Here is a 16,289-nt window from a genome sequence, read left to right as displayed (position 1 = left end):
GGACAGGGAGGTTTTCAGCTATTATCTCTTCAAATATTTTCTCAGGCCCTTTCTCTCCCTCTCCTCCTTCTGGGAACCCTATAATGCAAATATTAGTGAACCTGATGTTGTCCCAGAGGTCTCTTAAACTGTCCTCATTTCCTTTTATTCTGTTCTCTTTTTTCTGTTGGGCAGCACTGAGTTCCACTGCTCCGTCTTCCAGCTCACTCATCTATTTTCCTGCATCATTTAGTCTACTATTGATTCCTTCTAGTGTATTTTTCATTTCAGTTATTGTATTCTTCATCTCTGTTACATTGTTCTTTATGTTTTCTAACTCTTTCTTAAAAACTTCTAACTTTTTGCTTTATGCATCCATTCTCCTCTTGAGTTCTTTGATCACCTTTATGATCATTACTTCGAACTGTTTCTCAGGTAGATTGTCTGTCTCTACTTCACTTAGTTCTTCTTCTGAGGTTTTATCTTGTTCCTTCATCTGGAACATATTCCTTTGCTGCCTCATTTTGTCTGAGTTGCTATTTGTATTTTTAATGTATGTGGTAGGTTAGTAACATTTCTCCACCTTGGAGCAGTGGCCCTCTGTAGGAGACGTCCTATGCATCCCAGCAGTGCACTCTGCTCTCATCACCCAAGCCATATGCTCTAGGGGTTCCCCACTAAGAGGGCTGTGTAAATCCTTCTGTTGTGGTTGGCCAACTGTGTGGGTGGTTTGGTAGGCTTGGTTGGCCCCCAGTCTGGTTGGTTGCCAGGCTCTGTCTTGTGTGGATGCTGCTGGCTGATGGTTAGCGGGGCCTGGTTATGAGGGGTCTGGTTGCAGAATCTTAGGGGGAACCAGGGCTTGTGCTAGCCCACTGGTGTGCAGAGTCAGGGCCCTGAAGCCTCAGGCTGTTGTCCATCCACTAGCAGCTGAAGCCAGATCCTGGGGTTATTGCCAGGTGACTGGCAGGCAGACCTGGTTTCTGGAGTCTGGCTACAGATCCCAGGGGTCCCAGATCTTGTTTCAGATCGTTGATGGGGGGGTGAGGGGGGACGGTTTCTGACACAGTTGGGTATGGAGTCTGGGGTGTCCTGAAGGTTGTGCTGGCCTCCTAGTGGGCAGGGGCAGGGGCAGGGCCTAGCTGGTCCCAGGGTAGGTTCTCGCCTGCATTGTGAGATTGTAGTTCTCTTGCTTCTGTTCTCTGCCCCCTGGTGGATGAGGCTGATCTAGAGGTTTGTGCAGGCTTCCAGCTGGGAGGGGTAGGTGCCTGCCTACTGGTGGGTGGAGCTGGGTCTTGGCCCTCTGGTGGACAGGGCCGTGTCTAGGGGCATGTCTAGAGGTGACTGGACTTGGGAGTCTTTAGGCAGCCTGTCTGCTGATAGATGGGGCTGTGTCCCTGCCCAGTTTGCTGCTTGGTCTGAGGTGTCCCAGCACTGGTGCCTACAGGCTTTTGGGTGGGGCCAACGAGCTGGAGGGAGGATGCCACTAAGACGCCTGCCAACACCAGCATAGCATCTACCAGCACCAGAGTCCACACAGTAGAAATAGCTCCCAAGAATGGCCGCTGCCAGTGTCTCTGTCCCTATGGTGAGCCACAGTTGCCTCCCTGCCTCTCCGGGAGTCTCTCCAAGACCAGCAGTTAGGTCTGGCCCAGGCTCCTATCAAATTACAGCTTTTGCCCTAGGTCCCGGTACATGTGGAATTTTGTGTGTGTTCTTTAAGAGTGAAGTCTCTATTCCAGTCCTGTGGGGCTCCTGCAGTTAAGCCCCACTGGCCTTCAAAGCCAAATGCTCTGGGGGCTCATCTTCCCCGTGCCAGGCCCCCTTGCTGGGGAGCCTGATGTAGGGCTCAGAACTCTCGCTCCTATGGGAAAACCTCTGCAAGATAATTATTCTCCAGTTTGTGGGCTCCCCTCCAGGAACTATGGGATTTGATTATACTGAGAGTCTGCCCCTCCTACCCATCTCATTGTGATTCCTTCTTTGTGTCTTTAGTTTTAGAAGATCTTTTCCAGTAGGTTCATTTTTGTCATGGATGGTTGTTCTGCGGATAGCTGTGATTTTGGTGTGCCAGTGACAGGTGAGCTTTCTACTGCACCATCTTCGTTGCTCCCCCTTCATTCAGAACTATCAGAACATCTTGGTTCTAGAATTACATGAAGAGAAAGAGAAATGATCTTTTCTACCTAAATTTATGGTAATCAAAAGAGAAGCAGTAATAAGCCTCAAACCAAAATAGAATGCAAAAAAAAAAAAAAAAGACTCCAGACCTTAGATAAGGAAATGCTTCCATCAGAAATGTCTTCTAGCCAAATGAATTAAAGGCAGCAGAGGAAGACTTAAAAGCCTCTGTCAGGTAGGTTGCTTTAGCTAGCATGAAATCTGCTTAAAATCCCAACACTGCCCACATTTCCACATCAAGTATTGCAGCTTGTGCCCTTCAAGGTAATAGATCATCAAAGCTATGTCTTTGCTGTTCATCTCCCCTCGACTATGTATGTGGACTCATCTCTTATCACTTCCACAACCCACTACGCAGTCCTGATGCTCCAGTATGTCAAAGCCACATCTCACCCATGTTAGTAACTGTTTCTTGGGAAGTACTGAGGCCAAAATAATGGATATGATAGGTCACCTCAAAGCTTAGGAACATCTCCAGATGCATGGAAATTCTGCAGTAAAGAAGACTGTTTAAATGAGTCTTAATAACTACATGACCAGATTTATTTAGACAGAATACCACTCTCCCCCACAGCCACTCAGCTTTTGTTGCTCTTGCTCTAGTTAATGGCATTAGCCTTCTTTGGACTACAGTTTGGAAAACATTAATGTCCCCTTCTGGTTCGTGGCTCTCGCCCTTCTCACATTCTTAATTTTCTGGCAAGACTTACTTGGGAGATCTCACCCCCACCATCCTCCCCTAAAAACGTTCTGTTTGAGGAAAAAGAGTTTGACAATAAATATATAGTCAGGGTATGGACTCTGATAGTCTCTGCCAAGTGCAGTCATCTCATTAAGCCTCAATAGTGCCTGAGAATGTGGTACTCTAAAATTTTCACTTAAAATTAAAGCTCTGAAAATATTTTAGGTAAGAGTAGGTGGCTTTTTGTTTTGTGCAGTAGTTCCTTATGAAACTGTTTGAATAGAGTTGTTTGGGAAGCTACCTTTTCATACTTTCTTTCATCAGCAAACTTTGGTCTTTTGGAGATGTTATGATATTCAGAATAATGTACATCATAGAAGAATGTCTTGTTTGAAGAACCTTGGGTGACTTCTCATTGCAAAATATGTTAGCCTGTCTATTCCTAAAAGCTCAAAGGCGTCTGACCATGGCTCTATCCAGAAGCCACAGAGGAGGTTAAAATTTTATTCATTATTCACTCAGTCAGGAAACATTTATGGAGTATCTACTTTGTGTCAGATTCTGCTTCTAAAGCTGGATGTAACGAATGGACAAAGAAAAGATCCGTGAACTCTTGGATCTTACAAACCAGCAGAAAATAATAGAAAATAAATAACTGAGAGCATCTCAGAGAGTTCATTCCCTAGACTGTCATAGAGACCTTTTTTGTTTGTTTGTTTGGGAGGGGTAATTAGGTCGGTCTGTCTGTCTATCTGTCTGTCTGTCTGTCTGTCTGTCTATCTATCTATCTATCTATCTATCTATTTATTTATATTAAAGGAGGTACTGGGGATTGAACCCAGGACCTCATGCACGCTAAGCACATGCTCTACCAGTGAGCTACTAAAATCTTCCCCGCTAAAAATCTTTATGATCTAGTACCTGCTTCCCTTTTCAGCTTCATCGCCTGCCACTTCTTGCATCTCCCTTTAAGCTCCCATCACACAGAGCTTCTTAGAGGTCTCCAGATTTATCATCCTTCCACTCACCACCACGCTCTTCACTCAATTTCCTCTCTCTAGGAGAATCTCTAGTCTGCCTCACACCACTTCCTCTTATTCTTTCTTCAAAATTGAAATCAGTCATATTCTCTTCCAGGAATTTTTCTCTGATTCCCTTTCCTTAGTCTAGATTAGGAAACCTCCTCAAGGCCCCTTCACCTCATGCAGGAATCTCAATATTAGCATTCATCCTGCCAGGTTATAATTTTCTACATTGCTGGTTGTCTCTCCCCCACACAGTAAACTCCTTGAAGGCAAGATCCATGGTGTCCATAAAGGCCTAGTATTATGCTTGTCACAGATGATCAATAATGCTTCAATCACTAAATGCCTTTCAATCTTATTTACACTTACAGGCAGTAAATTACAAGCCCCTTGAAGGAGGGACAATATTTTACTGTTACTTGCATCACGCACAGCATGTACTGGACTTCATATATAGTATGCACTTAGTAAATGCTTGTCTAAAAAATGGATGGAGGAAACACATGCCATCAAACTATGCCACTTTCTACCTCTCCTTGTTGTCAGTCACTGGTCCCGCCATCTCCCCATTATTCACTGTAGGCTTCAGCTTTTCATACCACTCCTGACATTAACAATCAATTTTGTTAATTGCAATATCTATGGAGAAGACACAGCCAACAGCTTCCCTCAGACATTCAGCTCCTCATCTAACCAACTCCCGTGCAATATCCTAGTCTAGGTTGTGTCATCACCAGCAGCTACGCTCGCTCTTAAAATCTCAATTCCACATCTCCCATAACCTCTGGCCAACCTTCTTTTGAAACACACTGTAATAATTCTTCATCTTCGTTTGGACCTCCAGTCTACAGCCTCTACTGCATTGTACTCTTTATTACACCCTCATGTCCTTAGCTTCCCTCTGTCCACCCTCAAGTCCATCATTGTCATCAGTTCCTTTGAGTTTAGATTATGTCTCTGGCATGTGCTAGGTGCTCAGGATAAAGCAGGGAAGAACAGACAATCTGGTTGTGCACTCCCAGAATTTATAGTCTGGTGGGGAAATAGATATTAAATACATGAAGAAAGATACAGAGGTATGATTAAAAATTATGAGAAGTACTTGGGAAGGAAAGTACAGAAGGCAATGAGTTTGCATAATAGGATCATCTAATACAGTCCCTGGGGACAGGGAAGGCTTTCCTGAAGAATATTAAGAGAATTGCCTTTTTTAAAAAGGGGGGAAAGAATTTCTGCAGTTTAAATGTTGATTTTTAATTATCTCAAAAATCCACTCAACTTTTACCTAGAAAAAGCACTGATGATTGCTTTCTAATGGATCTAAATACTTCCAGTCTTCCCTCAGTCCTTCCTGGGCATATCACCCTTCCTGGGCATCTCCTGGTGTCCACATTTTCTCTCTCTCCTCTTGCCTTAGGATGCTTCTGGAGATACCAGCAAAAATGATCAAAACAGATCATCAGTTCTTTGGAAACCCTGGAAATAATTGTTACTTTTCCTGCCATGTGCAAGGCTCAGATACAATGTCCCATGGCTTGCTAATTAAAATAAAAAATCAACACTTTGGATTCTACAATTAAAAGCAGTGCATTGGTTCCCTGGTTCTCTTCCCACAAGGCTCTCTGGAAGATGTCTTATTTACCCTTCGCCAGTAGGTGGCTCAAGTCTTTCCCAGAGTCTAGGAACCTGACCCTCTGCCAGGGTTGTCTTCATTTGACCTGTCCAGCCATACTCTGACAGCTTAATGTCCAAGTCACTGAGCTTCCCTTCCTTCTGGGCAAGGGCATCTGCCAGATTTATTACAAAATGCTGTGTTCCCTTTCCATGTCTTTAAAGCCCATCGTACTGCTCCAGGGAGGAAATCATCCCTGTGTAGCTCGTTGAAACAAATCACAGGTGCTTTCTACTCCCTAGGGCAGACGCTCTGCTGAGGGCCGGCTCTCCAAAAAAAAGAATCTCCTGAGCCCCACAAGCTTCCCACTCATTGGCCAGTGGTCACCCATATTGTGCCTCAAGTTTTCCTCTGGGCACCTGACTCCTCTGGAGACAGGAACAAAATGACCAGAAGAGATAATGAGGCTACTGAAAGAACAAGAGCAAATTCTAAGCTTTCTTCGACTTCAGAGTTTGAAGAATAAAGATCTTTGAACTGGTTACTACAAATACTTGAATAAGGACGCTTTGGAAGCATTTAGGAGATCAGTTAATAAGGCAAATGGTGGCGGGGGAATGAGGGGACCGTCGGGGAGAGAGGGAGAGAGAGCAGTGAACAGTGCAGGGAACAGAGATGCTGGAGAAGCATCCTGAATTTTAGCCACTGGGAGTCCAACAAGTTAGGATTTGTGTGCCTGGAGCCATCTCAGGTAGCTCTATCACCATTTAAAGAGTTCCTCCTCTCTGTGTTGAAGTCCTATAGCCTCTGATTTTTGGTATCAGCTTTCCTAGGCATCTCCTGGTGTCCACATTTTCTATCTCTCCTCTTGCCTTAGGATGCTTCTGTCCCTCTTATGATGGTTGTGGATGATAACTGTTTGGAATGAGGTCAAACTCAGATCGACCTGTTGGAAGGGTACTATGCTCATCAAGGTGAGACATGAGCTAAAACAAAGACTGTGTATATGGGGAAATGAGGGGGGAGGGACTAAAAAGATCTTGCAAAAGTGGAACTGGAAGGATTTGTAAATTACCCATATCTGGAGGGAAATGAAAAAGTTGCATTTTGTGGTAAGATCCAGGTTTCTGGCTTGGGTTGTGGAGAGCATTTTCATTGGTGGGGATAAAGGTGAATGAAGGTGGACAGTCGTCAGCCCGGGGAGGGGTTGGAAGGGAGAGACCCTGACAGCCACTAGGATGCATGTGGAGAGGGGGCTAGGGCAGGGATGGCAGAGAGGTACGTACGTTCTGACAGTCCCAACCCTTCACAGTCTGCCCTGGTGACAGATATTACTCATCAAGTGTGCCCCTCGCTCCACTGAGCTTGGACCCAGCATCAGAACACTTTGTAATAGAATGGCTCCTGGAAGTCAAGCTCAGGTAATTAAACTTAGTTCTGAAGAGGAAAGCTGTTTGGTTCCTCTTACAGTCCTAGAGGTTGAGCAGCCCAGCTGATGGGTGAAAAAACTGGCCCCCCTTCAGTGTCTGCTTAGCAAACTCACTGCCACCCAAGTCAGCTTCTTCACTCCCACCGAGAGACTACCTTTTCTGGGCACCTCTCGGGGCTCCAGGCAATAGGTGTCGGCAGCCAGGATCTAAAGTGAGCATTGCACCACCTGACCGGGGCCCGCTCCCTGTCAGAAGTCTTCATACAAGTCAAGCAGCTTCTTGTAACCAAAGTGAAATGTGGCCCTCTGACCCCCAACCCCCACCTTACAAAGCTGTATGGACAGCATCCCTGGCCCATCTGTAAAACTACATCCTGAACCATCACCACAGAGTGAGGAGCGAGCCATCAGGGAGACAACAGCAGTACTGCCAGGAGGCAGCCTGCCCGCCCACAGGCCCCGAGGACAGCCTGCAGACAGGCTTTTCCTCCCGCACAATTGCTGCCCGTTTCCCATGTTCCACAAGAGAAGCAGTGTGCATTCCAGACAAGGGGACTATTTATTTTCCCACCGAAGGTGACACGTGGCATCCAGAGGTCAAGCCCAGGCCGAGGCCATGTTTGCTAGGCTAAGCCTCGCCTTTTCCCAGAGGCCTGGATTGTTCTGACAGCCGCCCCAGCTGTGTCCTCTGGGCTGGGAATGTTTCCTCAACTGCTCTCTACAAACACCCATACTGGCTACTCAGTCTCCTGGGTTTGTTTATCGACCAAAGGCAAGGAATGAGCAGCCAGTCCAGGGGTGGGCTCCAGATGGCTCTGCCACAAACAGGTGGCAGAGGGGCAGTGGTGGGACACCCCCCGCCCCCGGTTGCTCTTTCTCCACACAGTCTGAGCAAGAAAAGCGTAACTTAGACTATACAGAAGTCTTCAAACCACAGTGTGACCCCTTCCAAAGAAACTCAGCGTGGCTGTGCCTCCTTCCTTTTTCCAATGGCATGAAAACTCTTCAACAGCCTTTCAAATAGTTGGAATTTTTTGAAAGACAGTAATAATAATAATGATGATGATGAATTTTATTTGAGAAGTACCTAACATTTTATGAGACACTTTTACCAGTATTATTTCATGAAATTCACAGTATAACCTGGAGAGATCAGGCTGAATAACACCATGTGTGCAAAGCATGTACTGGGTCGGGCACTGTGCAAGAGAGTAGGGGAGCTAGAAAGGTGAATGAGAGCCCTGACCTTTGGGGACCCACTGTTATGTGTGTGTATCAGGATGGGGAAGATAGACAGGCCTTTTGAGTCTCTCCTTGCTCAAGGGCCTCTCAAGTTTTAGCTGCTCTTTGGGGGAAAATTTGTGCAAGGGAGTAGGGATACCCTCACCCAGATGTTGGTCCCATCCCAACTCCCCCAGTCTCGGGTAGTAGCCAAATCTGAATAGGTTGCCTCAAAAGCTGCCTGCGCCTTGATATGCTTGCAGTCTCGTGCAAAGACAGTCACTAGCTTGGTCTTGAGTGCCCATTCTGTTGGGAAGTTTGTCTTTGCTGCTTTACTAGCTATGCAACCTCAGGCAAGATGCTCAAGCAGGTGGGCAAGGGGGTGTCAGCTTCTTTGTCTTTAAAATGAAATTACTATTCCTGTTTACTTTGTATGTTGGTAGTGAGGGTTAAATGAGCTAATGTATGTGAAATGCTCTGAACTGTACTTGTCACGTACATAGGACATGATTAATACATGCTCACTGTTGTTCTAGTGACTATGTGGATGGCAAACGAGATGAAAATAAGGTTAGAAGCAGCAATCCCAGTTCAGGCATTAAATAGTGAAAAAGTCCAGAGAAGAGTTAAGAGAGCTCCCTGAAGCCCTTTCTTCTTCCTTGTTTTTCTCCCTTCTTCTTCCCTCCCACCTGCTCTTATTCCTTTCTTCTTTCTCTCTTTTGGTGGGATGAGCATGACTAGGAAATAGGAAGAATTAAGGCAGATTAAGTGGCCTTTGTTTGGATCGAGGGCAGGGTCAGACTGCAGGCTTTGGTAAGAACCAAAGGACCCATTCCAAGCCCAAGACCATAAAGGAGCATCCCCAAGCCAAATACTGGAAACCAAATTCAGAATCCATGTGCCAAAGGCGAGGCAAGATTGGAGTCAGAAGGCTGAATACAGAGACCAGAGATTACAGCTGGGGGATGGGGTCAGGGTGACTGAATACGGAGACCAGGATTACAGTTGGGTAGCTGTGTTGGATGATCGGAAAGGGTCAGAGACAGGACGGATACAGTCACATCACCACCTCCACCACCACCAATGACCACCATCTATTTAGCACTCACTGTGATGACAGTGTGCTAATCCCTTAAAGGCACTTCTCATGTGATATTGGGTGGGTACTACCAGTCTCCTCATTTTGAAACCTGAGATTCAGAAAGGCGAGCTTCTTGCTCAAGGTCACAGAGCTGGACATGATGGAGCACAGTCAGACCTGGCATGATTTGTGGGGCCTGTACTCTACACTCTGCCATTGCCCTTTCCTCAGAAACATCACCTGAATGTCCCTAGTGCCTCAGTCTCTGGATAAAGCATTTTGAAGTTCACGCAGATGAGCTGGACTTGGTCCCTCTTCTCCCAGCTAAGAGTGTGGCAATGGAGGCACATATAGAATCAAAGTGCAATTTGTTAAGGACCAAAATATATTTCAGTTACTTTCAATTCAAATAATAAATTTGCCAAGGACCATACTACATCTTCTGGTAGAAAGGGATCAGGGTTTTCTATAAGCCACCTCAGAAATAGGAAAGACACTTGATCTAACAGATTCTGAACTAAAGGAGGGGACCAAAAGAGGCAGCTTTCTAGCAAGGCTTTCTGGAGAGATTGGAGGGAATAAAGATAAGGATCTGGCCAGATGATCCTGGCCCAAGTGCGAGGTGGCCCAGGAGAGCAGGAAGAGCAGAGGCTTTGCAATCAAAGAGGACAGCTGCTCCCTAGCTCTGGACCTTGAACCAGTCTCTGAGCTTGTGAGAAATGAGGATGCTGGTACCTGTCTCAGAGGGTGATGATGAGGATGAATCGAAATAAGAGCCAACTACAGTGCCTGACATTGTAGAGAATGTAAGTGCTGACTTGATAGAGGGAGATGAGGGGTAGGAAGAGAGGAAGATGATGGAGAAGAGAGGAAGATGATGGAGAAGAGAGAGGACCACTTCTCAGCAGCCCCCTGGAAGGGACAGCTTAAGGTTTAGACACAGCTATGCCATCCACTGTGCTGGAATGGGGCGGCTCTCTGGTCCCCGATCTGTGCAAAGCTACACAGTAGGGAATTAACCCCTGGGAGGTTTCAGCAGCACATTGTAAGTTCCCCCAGTTCTCCTACATTGGCAAAGTTTACTTGTACATTTAAATCTGAGTGTGAAACAGTAAGACACTTGCTTTTTTAATGGAAGGGAAGAACCCCAGAAGTCAGATAACGTGTGTGTGAGTATGTGTGTATGTGTGTGTGTAGTGGGGTGTGTTGTACAAGGGCTTGGCTCCTGACTTAATGAGCATTGATGGAGTACCAGCTGGCATGTGCCCAACCCCTGAAGGGAAGCCTGAGACCTAGCCAGAGGAGAGGACCGTGTATCAGGCCCATGGGGAGTAGGCAAAGAAAGAAGCATTGGGAGGATAAGGAGGGAAATGAGCTATCCGGGGAATGGAATTTGCAGAACCCAGCAGCTAACTGGGGTAGGAATGAGGGGCATTGTTACCGGGGCTTCCACCAGTGGCTGTTCTGCCAGGAACTGGGCTTCACCGATGGACCTGGGGGTTCCAATGATACAGAACACAGCCAGGTAGAGTTCACTGGGTGTTTGTTCCATCAGCTGGATGGGAGCAGCGTGAAATCTGAGCTGGCTCAGACCCAAGAACAGATGCAGAGAAGCAGGTTGTACTTTTCCACCACACCTCTCTCTGCCCTTCTCTCCTTTGGTACCTTGGGCACATTCATCCTGGATGGACCCTCTTTGTCCCACTTTCTTAGCCTAGACACAGAGCGATCTCCCTTCACTTACCTCCCATCCACATCTGGAACCCCACAGGGTTGGCTCGGTTCTCTGGAGGGGTTTCTGGGAACTTCTTTCTTCTGTATTTTACCTAAAGCCTATACAGACCGGTACCAGTAACTGCACCCTCTCCAGTCTCTCTGTTGCCATAGACAACTAACTTTTAAAACTCTCCTCCAGGCTTAACTTTCCTTTGGTGCTCTCTGCTTCAACCCTTCTTGTGCTGGCCAGTAAGCTAATGCAGCTGGGTGTCCCCAGTCCTCCAGGCTGCCGGGCTGTCTCCATCCTTCAGTGGGTACAGATGACCCCAGCCCCACCCCATGTATGAAGAGGAGCACAGCACCTGCTATTACCGTCAGTTTCCTGCCATTTTTTGGATTCTTAATCTCTACTCTGTAACTTCCTCTGACATCTCTTTGCTCCATTTCATGCATCGCCCCAACTTTCTCCATTTTGTCCCAGATTACTGCTAACACAAGGCCTCTTACAGGGTAGACTTTCCTGGAAGGTTGTGGGGGGACCAGGTAGCTCTGAGCACACTGCCTTAGAGATCACAATCTACAATCTCGTCTTACTTGTCAGCCTCTAGATCACTAGGGTTTCCTGTCCTGGGAAGTCTGCTGGTTTCTCACCAGGCTTTGCCGTCATCTTCTCTGCTCTCAGCCTTGAGAATCTTCTCTCCTCTCATGCTGCCAGCTCCCTGCCCAACTACCAAATTCCTATTAATCTCATCCTGAGAATACTCCAGCTACCCACCCTCTATCCACACACCTTAGGTTCCCTTTGCACATTCAAAATTCAGTCAGCAGCTCTGTTGGACTTTGCCATCCTTTCATGAACTTCATCCAAAGGTACCTAAAAAAGTAAGTTTCCTTGTAACATGCCAAATGCATTAGAAAGAGCGCCCTCCTTTGCCAGAGGAACTCCCCACCATGGACTCCTCAGGGGGTTGGACTTCTGTTTGTTTTTCCTCCTCCATCTGCTTTCCCACTTCCCTCTCCTTACCTTAGCTGGATTCGACTCCACTTAACCCTGGGGTTCACCATCAGGCTGCCTGGATTTGATTTCATTTTCTCTCCTCCCTGCGTCTGACCACACACGCCGCAGCCAGGGCCAGGCACACACTCCAGGTGGGCCCCTGTCACACGCTTGCTCTCTGGATGGGTTGATGACCCTTCTTTGGAAGGTCCCAGGCAGCAAGGCTGTTTGTTCAGTGAGGAGTCTCATGTCATCCTGTTCATGGGGGCTGGAGGCAGGGAAGCTGGGTCCACCCTCTAAAGTTAGAATGTCCACATCAAGGGGGCAGAGAGGGGGCCAGGAAATCCATAAAAGGGAGGGTGGAATCTAGGTGCTTCATGGCTTAGTGACCGGCTGCCTGAAGGTGACACTGATGGGAGCACAAGCAAAGCAGATTTGGGGAGGAAAGTTCCCTTGCAGGCATATTAAGGCTGATGGGTCTGTGGAACAACCAAGGGTGAAAGGCCTCAAGGCTGGCAGCTGGGAAAACAGGTCTGCAGCCCCTGGAGAAAAACAGGGAGAAAAAAAAAAAAAAAGGAAGGCATGGAGGATTTGAAGGCAAGAAAGTAGTGTTGAGAGAAAAACTGTCTGCCACATGGCATGGCTCTGCTTTTCCCGAGCTCACAGGGGACCACCGAAAGCTCAAGATCCAAGATCTCCCCCTACGAAGGGCCCCCTGCGCCCCCAAACCACAGTCACTGCAGCCCTTGCACATAACCAGCGCAGGCAGGCAGATAATGCGCTCGCATTCAAGGACAATCAGGCTCAGCAAAGCGTGAAATCAGTTTTTTCCAACTAACTCATTCTGGGCTGGAGGAACAGTTTCTATCTTGAGAGTGAGGAGTAACCTGTCATTCCCTGAAGCAATTTACCTGTTTCAGTGGAAGCGGACGTTCCTTTAAAGATCAGGGGGCATTGGTGCCAAATCAGGAACTGCTATGCGCCAGGAAAGACGCCTTCCGGGGAAGGAGCACAGAAGCCACCAACTATCTTCTCTGCCTCGAGTCTGAGGCCTTGGGGTGGTGGTGGCCACGTTGGAAAAGCAGATGTTGCAGTCAGCACCCCAGGGCCACCGGGAGCTAGGGAATGGGTTTCATTTATTTGTTGATTCATGTTGTCTTTATTAAGCACTCTTTATGCTTCCGGCCCTGGCTCCCATTGTTTTGTAAAAGAGACAGAAAAAATAGAGCATAGTGTTGGGTGTGTAGACTCTGGAGTCAGGCTGTTTGCGTTTAAGTCTGGCTCCACCATTTACAAGCCATTGACCTTGAAAAACTTGCCTCCCTTCTTTGTGTCTCAATTTCCTTCTCTGTAAAATGAGAATGTAAAAATTGTATCTGTTTCATGAGATGATTGCAAAGACTGTTGTTGTACATGTAAAAGCTCTTAGAATCATCCCAGCACACTGTAAATGCTCCCTTAGTGTTAGGGATGCTATGGTCTGAAAGTAAGTGGTCCCTCCACATTCATATGTTGAAAACATAATGCCCAAAGGGATAGTATTAGGACATGGGGCCTTTGGGAGGTGATTAGGTCATAAGGGCAAAGCTCTCACGAATGGGATTGGTGCCCTTGTGAAAGAGCCCCCAGAAAGCTCCCTTGCTCCTTCTGCCACGTGAAGTGACAGCAGAAAGGCAGCCCTCCATGAGGAAGCTGGTCTTTACCCGACACTGATTCTGTTGGCACCTCGATCGTGGACTTCCCAGCCTCCAGAAATTTAAAAAATAAATGTTGATATAAGCCACCTAATTTATGGCATTTTTTTGTTATAGCAGCCTGAAGGGACTAAGACAGTATACAGAAGCAAAACCACTTAATTAACGTGGTACCAGATACCATGAGAGCACTGAAGGAGGGTCTGGAAGGTCTCCTGGTGGTGGCTGTACCAAGTCTTGAAGAATGATCAAGAAAGTGGACACTGAGACATGACTCATCACTGCTGGAGTCAAGGTTCCTGAAGGGAAGAGGCAGGTAGTGTGGCAGGAAGAGTTGGCAGGGGCAGATGGCAAGGGGACCTTGAGTGTCATGCCACGATATCTGATATTGGGTAATGTGTTGTTAAGATGATTGTGGGATCATTTCTGGGGACTAAAATGCCATGCTGTTATTCATTTGCCTTGGAAATAAATGTTCTCTCATCAGGAAGGTAGAATTATACTTTGTTTATTTTTAACAAAATTGATTTTTTTCAAACCTCCCATCTCTTTGCCAATAAACTATTGTGCCACTGATGTTGTTTCATAAGCCGGTGCCTGTGCTAGCTGGGGTGTAATAATTGTTTTTCCTCATGGACTGACTGAAGCATTGGTCTGTGAGGCAGAAGTTCAGGTTCAAATTAAATGGCATTTGTTCTTATTTAGGTCCACCTGTTCTGAATATTTACAAAGCTGGGGGGAAAAAAGTGAACAAGAGGACAATCTGTGATCTGGTGTTATGTTGGGGAACAAATCCTCCTGGTAGAGGAACCTGCCGGTCTGCCTATGCATCCCTCCAGGAGTCTTTCCAGGCCGGGAGGTGTTTTGAAGGAGCATTTCTAAGTGTCCTTATCAGGATCCTTTCCATTTTCACCTGGCAGCGATCTTTCAGGGGGCATGTTCCAAAAGCAATGTCGTTTGGGGCATCCCATGCAGCGCCTTAGGAAGTACAGAGGCTTTAGTGACGAAAGCCCTGGGTCCAGTCCCAGCCCTGAGCTCTTGTGTCCTTCTTTGTAAAACGAGCAGCAGGACACCGTTCATCTTACGAGGTGGCCGAGAGAATTAAGTGAGGTCGTGTGTGAGGCTCTGAGAACGGTTGTCACAGCAAAGTGTGGACAATTATTATTGTTACCGACTCTGACTCCCTACCCCCAACCCCCGCATCTGCCACATCCTCCAAGGGCACCCACAGGGTGGAACCAACAGAATTCATATTTGCACAAAACAATGGCCCAGCACCAGGGGCACGCGCCACGTTAGATTTGGGATGGAGCCTGACCCTAGGTAGTGGGGAGGAGGAGTATGCCTCCCACCGGTTCTTGTGAAGATTAAACAGAGTGACGCGTACAGTGTTTTTCTTAGATTTCAGCCAATAAGGGGCAGGTACTGGCTGGGTGGGATAGTGTTTGCTGGGGAGCCCAGTGGTGTCAAGGGCTAATAACGACGGGGGAGAGTTGGGTTTAAGAAAGGGCTGATGACACAAGCACAGGGAGAGAAAAAGAGGGACTCACGTAGCATAGAAATGCAGCGAAAATGGGGAGCACGGAGAGAGTGAAGGAAAGAGGCAAAGAGGCATCCAAGGGAGGGTGGGCAGCAGCCCTGTAACACAGGGGCGGTGGCACTGGAAAACCGGACCCAGGCGGTCACCGCAAGCAAGATGTGTCAGCTCCCGAGCCTCAGTTTCCTTATGGGTGAAATGGTGGGGAAGTGTGGTGGGGAGAGAGCTGGGGGCCACGCCTTATGAAGCAGCAGCATCTACCTGGTGGTTTCAGGCAACACGGGCTGATGTCTGGGGGCCGTGCCTGGCACACAGGAGGTCATAGAATTCACCATCCAAACTGGGTCACTTGTGAGGGTGAAAGGGGGAGCTATTACCTATTATATAATTACAGCCGGATGACAGGGCAAATCAGGACACTCCAGGGAAGGCTGCCTTGTACAGTCCCCACACATGGTAATTTCTCAAGTAAATAATCCCTATTCCTAGGATTCATTACTGGGAATCACATAGTTAGAAAAGGCACTCATTGAATTTTGTTTGTTTGTTTATTTTTGTTTTGTTTTTGGGGGGGTAGGTAATTAGATTTATTTATTTACTTCTTTATTTTTTTAATGGAGGTACGGGGGATTGAACCCAGGACCTCGTGCATGCTAAGCACACACTCTACCACGGAGCAATACCCTCCCCCCTTCATCTAATTATTTTTGTCTTCTGAAAAAAGGTGGGTTTGGAGAGACAAATGCCTGGTACCTATAAACAGAACGTGTCGATTGATGAGAAGGTTATCATCAGGATGTAGAATTGCCAGAGAAAATACAGGAAGTTAGGTTAAATTTGAACTTCAGATGAGCAACAAATAATTTTTAGTGTAAGTGTGTAGTGGACATACTTACTGTAAAAATTATTTGTTGTTGTTGGTTGAGATTCAAACTTATCTGGGCGTCCTGTATTTTTATTTGATAAACATGACAATCCTACCAAGATGGAACATGTGCTTCTATGGATTTAACTATTAAATTAAATAAAAAGCTATTTGGTGAATACTTTCTACCCACCAGGAAATGTACCAGATGCCAAGGTGGCATCCAAAGGGAACAAGACACAGTTTCTGCCACCAAAATCACAAGCCAGTGAG

General features: G+C 46.8%; 1 long non-coding RNA gene across 1 annotated transcript in view; it reads left to right on the top strand.

The window, feature by feature from the left end:
* LOC141578857 (uncharacterized) overlaps nt 1–14,192 on the top strand; it is a 42,234-nt gene extending 28,042 nt beyond the window's left edge. The window contains exon 3 of the long non-coding RNA XR_012509676.1: nt 13,732–14,192. This is a non-coding gene — a long non-coding RNA (uncharacterized LOC141578857). The remainder of the gene's footprint in view (nt 1–13,731) is intronic.
* Nucleotides 14,193–16,289: the final 2,097 nt, after the last annotated feature.

This window comes from Camelus bactrianus, chromosome 10 (assembly GCF_048773025.1).
Source record: "Camelus bactrianus isolate YW-2024 breed Bactrian camel chromosome 10, ASM4877302v1, whole genome shotgun sequence".
Classification (NCBI taxonomy): domain Eukaryota; kingdom Metazoa; phylum Chordata; class Mammalia; order Artiodactyla; family Camelidae; genus Camelus; species Camelus bactrianus.
The sequence above is the reverse complement of the archived record's forward strand: the minus strand, read 5'-3'. Positions and strand labels throughout refer to the sequence as shown.